General features: G+C 40.0%; 1 long non-coding RNA gene across 1 annotated transcript in view; it reads left to right on the forward strand.

The window, feature by feature from the left end:
• The first annotated feature begins 339 nt into the window (after positions 1-339).
• Positions 340-7,634, forward strand: part of LOC114065738 — an 8,149-nt gene continuing 854 nt past the window's right edge. The window contains exons 1-2 of the long non-coding RNA XR_003573042.1: positions 340-443; positions 6,829-7,028. This is a non-coding gene — a long non-coding RNA (uncharacterized LOC114065738). The remainder of the gene's footprint in view (positions 444-6,828; positions 7,029-7,634) is intronic.

Genomic DNA, 7,634 nt, shown 5'->3' on the forward strand with positions numbered 1-7,634 from the left:
GGTGCAAAACTTGTGATTGTGAGAAGTAGTTAGAACTCTTGCTCTGTTTAAAAAGAGCAAGGAAAAAAGAAAAAGATTGAATTTTCTATGGTAACTCAAAAATTAAGTACCTTTCTCTTGGTCTATTTTGATTTCACTTTAAAATAAAGCCTTAGAGCCGAAGCTGTAAGTCTCCTGCTTCAGCAGCAGCTCTATTTCTCAAGTACATACTGCTTGCCAGTCTTGCTAAGTAAAGAGGATTTGGAAACCCAGAAGTCCTGGATCATCTGTGCCTGTTGTCAAGAGTCATAGATCTTTGGGTTCTACTCTAGTGCCAAGAATGGGGATACAGATATACTGATGTGGAGGGCAGACAGCAAAATTACCCTGACTGAGTTAATTTGAGGGGGGCTAGAAGCCAACCTGTGCCTTGGATTTTGCACCTTGCTTCCCAGCAAGGGCTGGTGAGATGGCACTGCCTCTGGTACTTTGTTGTGCCCTGTAGGTAGAGAGTTATAGCTAGTGCTGAGCCTTCTCAGGCCTGCAGAGCTGCTGTATTAACCAGCTCCATGGCAGCAAGCCTGCAAGCTCTGAAGTCCCTGACTATGGATGTGATTTGACTGTGAAAATGGTTGCCATAAGGCATCGCTGAGGCCAAGGGATTTAGCAGGATTAAGAGAGGGATTGAATGCTTTTGTATAAATAACCAGAATATCCAGAATTATAGCTGTTAATACTAACAAACATGTTAAGTGGATATACTAACCTCAAGCTTTAGGGTTTAACTTCTAGTGATCACCGCAAAAAAACCCCAAATAACAACCTTCTAAAGGGTAATATATCCCAAATCTTACCTCTAACAGGTTTTCTTGTTCTTTTTTTTTTTTTTTTTTTCCCAAGACACTTGGTACATGGCTCAGGCAAGAAGCAGGATGTTAGAATAGACAAGTCACAAGTAATATTCTGTGTGTCAGTGTTTCTGTCTCCTGTGGCTTTCTCTGCTCTTACTCACTGTGAAGATTAAGTGGTTTTGGTACATTTATTTATTTACAAAGCATTATCCAACATTACTAAGGAGAAATGCATGTAAGGTGTATGTTGGCATGAGCTCCTCTTGTTAGTTGGACAGCGATAGCAGATTACTGGCTGTACTTGTTATTCCAGTAATTGGGCATCTTCACAGAAACATGTCAAAGGGTGGCAAGGAAAAGAAAAATCTCACCTTTCATTAGGTTTGCTTCTGTGGCCTGAAGTGATGACTCAGCTTTCAGGCATGAAAAACACCCATAGTACCACACCTCCCTGGCAAAGCCAGGTGCAGGAGCACTCCAGGGGCTAATTCTTGAGGGAAACCCTGGAAAGGCACTTGTTCTCCATGCCTGAATAACATCTAGTGTTGTTACCTCAGGCATTTTTCTGTCCAGCCCTGTTAGTAAAACAGCATCATACAGAACTGTTGCTTTGCTTGGAACAGCTTTGCAGCACATGAAATAAAGGTCAGTAGCTGTGACCTAAAGAGCTCAACAAGAGAATGCACAGATTTTGAAAGTCAATGGGCTTTAGTCAGTGGTTCCCAGTTCTTATGTCTTTGGTGCAACTGAAAAATTTCTGTCATCCCTTTCCTAGTTTATAGGTAGGAAACAGAACGTACTCAGGAAAAAGAAATGCTGGAGGCACCTGAGCAGTTTAGAAGTGGACTTGGTAGGAGGGCTGTGCCTGTTATGCCTGCTTCCCTTAAAAAAAAAAGAAAAAAAGTTCTTCAGGATTTCATACAGGCACATGAACTCCCAGTTCTATTTCTTCATGTCAAGTTTGTTTCTGATGATCTTCTTATAAGCTAGGGTTCATTGTGGAAGTACTAAAATATCACAAAAACATAGGATTACCAGACAGGTTTTGTGCTTTTTGAAAAGTTCTTTAAGAGATGGTTCTACTAGCTCTTGAACTGTGGGCATGGGCCAAGTGTCCTCAAACTAGGTAGAAAAGGACTCATAAAAGGCAGAATTAATAAGATTCTGTAATTTTAGCAAGGCTCATTGACTTGCCAGATCCCACATAACCAGTGATTTAAGTGACATGAATTACAGAGGCATTATCAGTGCAGGCTGCAACTTTATTCTGCCTGGTATAAGTTGCTGTATTTCTCCATATTTCATTTAATGAAGGATGCTTTGAGGTTAGGAAGTGTTCTGGAAAGTACTAAGCAAGTGAAATTCTGTAATTCCTGCTAAAGTGCAGAGTTCAGGCAAAGTTGTTTCTGTAAAGAGAGAAAACAGACATAATTTTTCTTCCCCTTCTGTTCTTGTGAATGAGAAAGCAAGGATAAGCAATGTATATGCAGGAGCTCTACCTGCCTACAAGATCAGGGAGATGACTTACACTGCAGCTTGTTCTGCTACACCACAACTGCAAATGTTAAGCTCCTTTGTTTGTCTGTTGTTCACTGAGACGTGTGGCTAGGTGTCCGTGTCAGTCACATAGTAAGGCAACATTCAGATAAAAAAACTTCAAAGCAAAATCTTCTCTTTATTGTAGTTCCTTAATCTATTCCTGCTCGTAGCAAAGGCTTGGGCAACTTTAGCAAGGTTATTATTTTTTTATTATTATTATTTTGCTACAGTGTTTGCTACTACACATTAAAGTAAATCTTCGGTGCCAAAAGGGACATCCATTGAGATCTAAGCATATTTCCTTTAAAGTAGCCCTTTGTAAGCGTACCTACTTATGCAGAGAGAACAGATAAAGATGACAGGAACGAGACAGGAATCCAGACTTCCCTCCTTTTACAGGTCAGGAATTTTAAACCCTGTGGGACAGAACACAAACGTACTCTCTGGGATAGCTAATGACTTTGTTCTGTTGCTCGCAGGAAAAGCTATTTTGCCTTGATTTCAGCGGGGTTTTTTTGCTAGAAGATGCTTATTCTAGTAAAAATGGCAAATAATGGAAACATTTTTCTTTTGTTCACATGCATTAATGGGCCCAGGCCTCACAAGTAACTCCACTGCTGGAAGTAAGGGGAGTATCCCACTTGCAGACTCGTGCTGGAATTAGCATGTGAAAGATTGCTCCCAAATGGGCAGTTTCTTCTGTCCAGTTGAACTACTCCTGAAGTAGAAAATCAAGAGTTGATTTTATTTCATATGCAAACAAGGCTAGGAGGATTCTAGCTAGAGCACATTTTGTGCACATTTTCTAGTTGTCCATGTAGTTGGTGGAGGGATGTTGGCCAATAAAAGGGCACAAATAGTTTCCTAATTGGTCAGTTGGACTCTAATGCATCAGAGCCATCTTTTGTCCCTGTTGCTAATGTCCAGTGCCAATCCCACTTTCACATTCATTTCAGATTTCACAGGCTTTCTGAAAACCTCTTTCATCCTCTGGCCCAGAAGTGTCTCTGAGAACTCTGCCAAAGGCTTGATTTGCTGGATCCAGGTCACACTGATGTGACATGTCTGTGGTTACAGATACCCAAGTGAGGTGATGAAGGCAGCTAAAAGTCAGAGCAACAGCTACTTAAACCTTTCTCTTGCATGAATTGGCTTGTCTAGTGCTGGTGTGTTTCAGCGAGACCTGGCTGTCACAATTCCAGTTTCAGAACTTATTTAACTGCAAGGACCTTTCCTGGTCTTTCTTGTGCAGTATGGACACACCCTAAGCCAAAAGGCCAGCAGCTCTTTTATTACAGAAAGTGCTATGAAGTCCATTGGCTAGTTTTATGCATTTACAACCACTCTTTAGATTATATGGTAAGTAATAAACTTTCCTGCTCGATTGAATACTTAAGTAGATATGTTCTCCTGTAATTCATGATGCTAAAATTGCTGGCCAGTTTTCATGAGCCTTGCATACAGTATCAGGGTTCTCTGGATGACACATACTGTAATTCAGATAGTAAACTGTTCTGGTACATATGCTGTGACATGTTTGACCACTGTTGCTAAGTGAGGCAGGAGAGTCCCTCACACATTTGTGTAGGATACCACCAGCAATAGAACTGAACTCGGAGAGCTAGACTCGTGGTAGTTGTGGTGTATTCCAATTCAAAGTATCTTGCTTAGATTGGATTGGGACTAAGACATGCAAAAACTGAATTAAACCTCTGAAGGATTAGAAGTCATAATTATAACCAGACAAACATTTAATTATATGAAACAAAAACAATGCCTGTGCACTTCTTTAGCTTGTGTTACATTAAACCTTCTGGTATGGTAAGCCAGTTCAGAATACATTTTTTTGTTCGGGACTTCAAATTCAAAATTAAAGGCTTCCAAAAACCTTCTTTTTTTGTGATTTCTCCTGTGAAGTTTATAAAGACAAATAGAAATTTGTAATTGATTTTTCTTACATCATTAGTATGCAGATTCACCAGGGAAATCCTGAATTTACTTCTGTCAAGCTTCGTTGAGAACCTTCTGGAGGGCATAATGTGCTTTCCCATATCCCTGTGTTACCATGATCTCCAATATAGATGGTCGAAAAGGAATAGGAGGAAGGATGTGTTTTGTCAGAAAGTCCCCAGAACTCACTGGTTGAGGTGGTGAAGGAAACTTACCATCTAATTGCTGTGGAGACTTCTCTTCTGAGCTTCTTGGCCAAGACGGTGTTCGTTGGCTGGGCTGAGGTCGAGTAGCTATGGAGAAAAAGGATAAAACCCTGTGACCTGACTGCTAGGCAGGTTTAATACATAACAGGCAGTGTAGAGTGAGGGCAAATTGGGCATGGTAGGAAGCAGAGATGAATCTCAAGAAGTGTATAGCCACAGAGACCGTAACCTTGCCATCACGAGATCCAAGAGAATTGCAGTATTCATCCATAGTGATTACTGCTTTGGCCCAACTCTCTTTCCTCGTTCTCCCAGCATTAAAGGCAGGGAATGAATAGGAAGAGTACAGCTGTCACCTTCCATTTGTTAGTGTGGCTAAAGGTTGTAGAGGTGAGTGCCTGGAGGCTGGACAGCTGGGGATTCAAGAAGAGATGATTCTGGTTTTGCTGCTGCCCTTGGGGTATGTCTCATTGTACATGTCTGCGCCTCAAACATGAGGCTTTATCTTTTTGCTTTACCTGCTGTACAGAAGTCTGCAGTGGAGACATGCCACTTTATAGTGTGTCTTACACAATAGCCTGGTGAGCCTCGAGACAGGCTTGAAGCTGAAAATTTGTTGTTTCTTTTGGGGCCCTACACTTTAACTGATACCTTGTGTTTTGGCTCTAGCTTCTATTGCTGTAAATACTTCTCTTGAACATTCTTCTTTTCTTCTTGAGATAATTTTCCAGATGTGGCCCTGAAAGACTGCTCTCCAAGTATTTCTTCACATCACTACCTTATTTATTACTTTTTATCTCCTGAGGGACATATCTGAGTAGGGGACTTACCTCTGGTCCCTTCCATTAATAAAACAGAGAGCAAGCTTTCACGTGCTTATACCTACCCTACATGTAGCAGGTTCTCAGTAACTTACCTGATATAATGAAAGAGGCTGTATAAAATGTGATGTATAATCTCTTCATCTGTCCATTGAGTTTAGACCCTACCTTTTACTCTGGCAAGTGAAAACCATTCATCCATTAATCACGATGCTGATAAATACGGGGAACTTTGCAGGGATGATGAGTTTAAATATTAAAGGTCTGCCCTAAAATATTTGCCCTGATAATTGAGTTTTCTCTGCTATTTGAACCATATATGCAGCAGACTTCAACATTTAACTCAGGACTAAATATTTGGAGTTTGTCCATAAGCCAGATATGTAAAAACATGGAAATGTTTTACTAAGAGATTGGTAAGACATGGAGATGCTAGTAGAAGGTCAATGTGCAAACTGGAACATTGTTTAAATTGACCATGTTTCTCGTGCTCATATTTTTCAAGTATTTTATTCACTTTTATTAATATTTTAAGATGAGTATTATCTTCAAAGACAGTTTTAAAATATAGTATATTTAATGTTTTTAAGCCTAATTTCCATGTGTTTAAATGATTTCTGAACAGTGTAAGGTTTTAATGAATTAATTCATCATTTGAAATTGTCTTGATCTGTAGATTGTTCTCAAGCAGCTTGTTATGACTACACGGCGTATAAAATTTGAGCTGCGTTGGTTACTTTGATTGGACTAAACTAGTGCTTGGAATCAGGATTTGGGTGAAGATACTTACAGTTTCAAGTCCCAAATTTGATTTCCATGAACATTTCCTAACATTCAGATTGCTCCTGCTTAATGACTTTGCTTGCTTAACTCCTCACAAAAGCAGCTGAAAGTATTGGCTGGCTGTTACTGCTGTAGTTATTTTAGGCATATTACAGTTTATTATCTATTTCAGTTTGTCATAGTCCTATTTTTACAGGAATAAGTGGAGAAAGGAAAACAGAAACTATACCTGATCTACTGTCTGTGAAGCACATTGAGAACCTTCTTCCAGAAAAAGGAAAATTAAACAGCAAGTGGAAGACAGCAGTGCTGTAGTGACATTGCAGCAAACACTTGCTCATATGAGTGGGGATTTCTAGAAAAAAGTAATCTTATACATAAGGTGATTAAGACAACTAAACCCAGCATTGCTTCTTTGTTGTTAAACAAAGATGTTATTCTCGCACTTGTAAGATTTAGTAAGACATTAAGCATGTGTGCATGATGTCAAGAGATTGGCTCTAGCATGTGTTCTTACAGCCTTTATAGTTTGTGATGACATAATTAGGTACATTCTGTGAAAGTAACTTAAAATGTTACTGTCTGTTCCAATGAATTGAATGCTTTTGGTCCGGGATATCTTGCTTGGAACATTTGCACAGCCTTTTGTCTGGAGGCTCAGGGAGTTCAGAAGTGAAGCGATCTTTCTTTTGTTCAGAGCAGTCACGTGTCTGCAGGTTTCCATATGTTTCCAGCGTCCAGAGATGCTGTCACCACTGAGTGCCTCATAAAACCCCAAGATCCCTGGCGAGAATCCTCCTTTGGATTTCCTGGCCTGATGAACAGCTGTACCTCATTGCAGTTTGCAGGCAAACTGGTGCTCAGCCTGGAACTAAAACCACTGTCTTAAATATTCAGAGGTACAGATCACCAAGCACTACTGAGCTTGCTAAGCCCAAGCTCTCTCTTGTATTTCCTGCTTGTCCTCTTTTACAAATGTCTGTGCAGCCCTTGTTATTAGTTTACCCTTCTGTTTCTGGCTCCCAGTTATTAAATACTTTATACTTGGTCCATTGCCATTCTTCCCAGGATCTCAAAGCACTTGGAGGCCTTAATTCACAACGTCTTCTTGGGGTACTTGGGGCATCTAAAGTATTAGAAGCAGCTCATCTGTGGGGCAATGGGCTAGCTCACCCAAGGTAAGACAAACATGTCTGTACACAGCCAAGAATAGGTTGCAAGGGTCCAGGCTCCAACTTCTGCTATTTTATTCATTGTGTATGTAATAATATACACAATAAATGTACTGTAACTTAAAAAAAAATAATTAAAAAAAGGAAGTATACAGTCGATGTGCTCTTGTTAAATTCCCAGTGTTCACTGTCAAATGCCACCAGGAAAAAAAAAGATAAGTTGGGTTATGGTTTGAATCCAAGCTGAGTCTGTGTAGGTATATTAAATCATGCTAAGAATTTATATAAGAACAATATACCCTGCTCCACCAAAGCTGTCTCTACAAGAGCTAC

Source organism: Empidonax traillii, unplaced genomic scaffold (genome assembly GCF_003031625.1).
Source record: "Empidonax traillii isolate 1590-97213 ecotype Southwest subspecies unplaced genomic scaffold, ASM303162v1 scaffold692:size495628, whole genome shotgun sequence".
NCBI classification, from domain to species: Eukaryota; Metazoa; Chordata; class Aves; order Passeriformes; family Tyrannidae; genus Empidonax; species Empidonax traillii.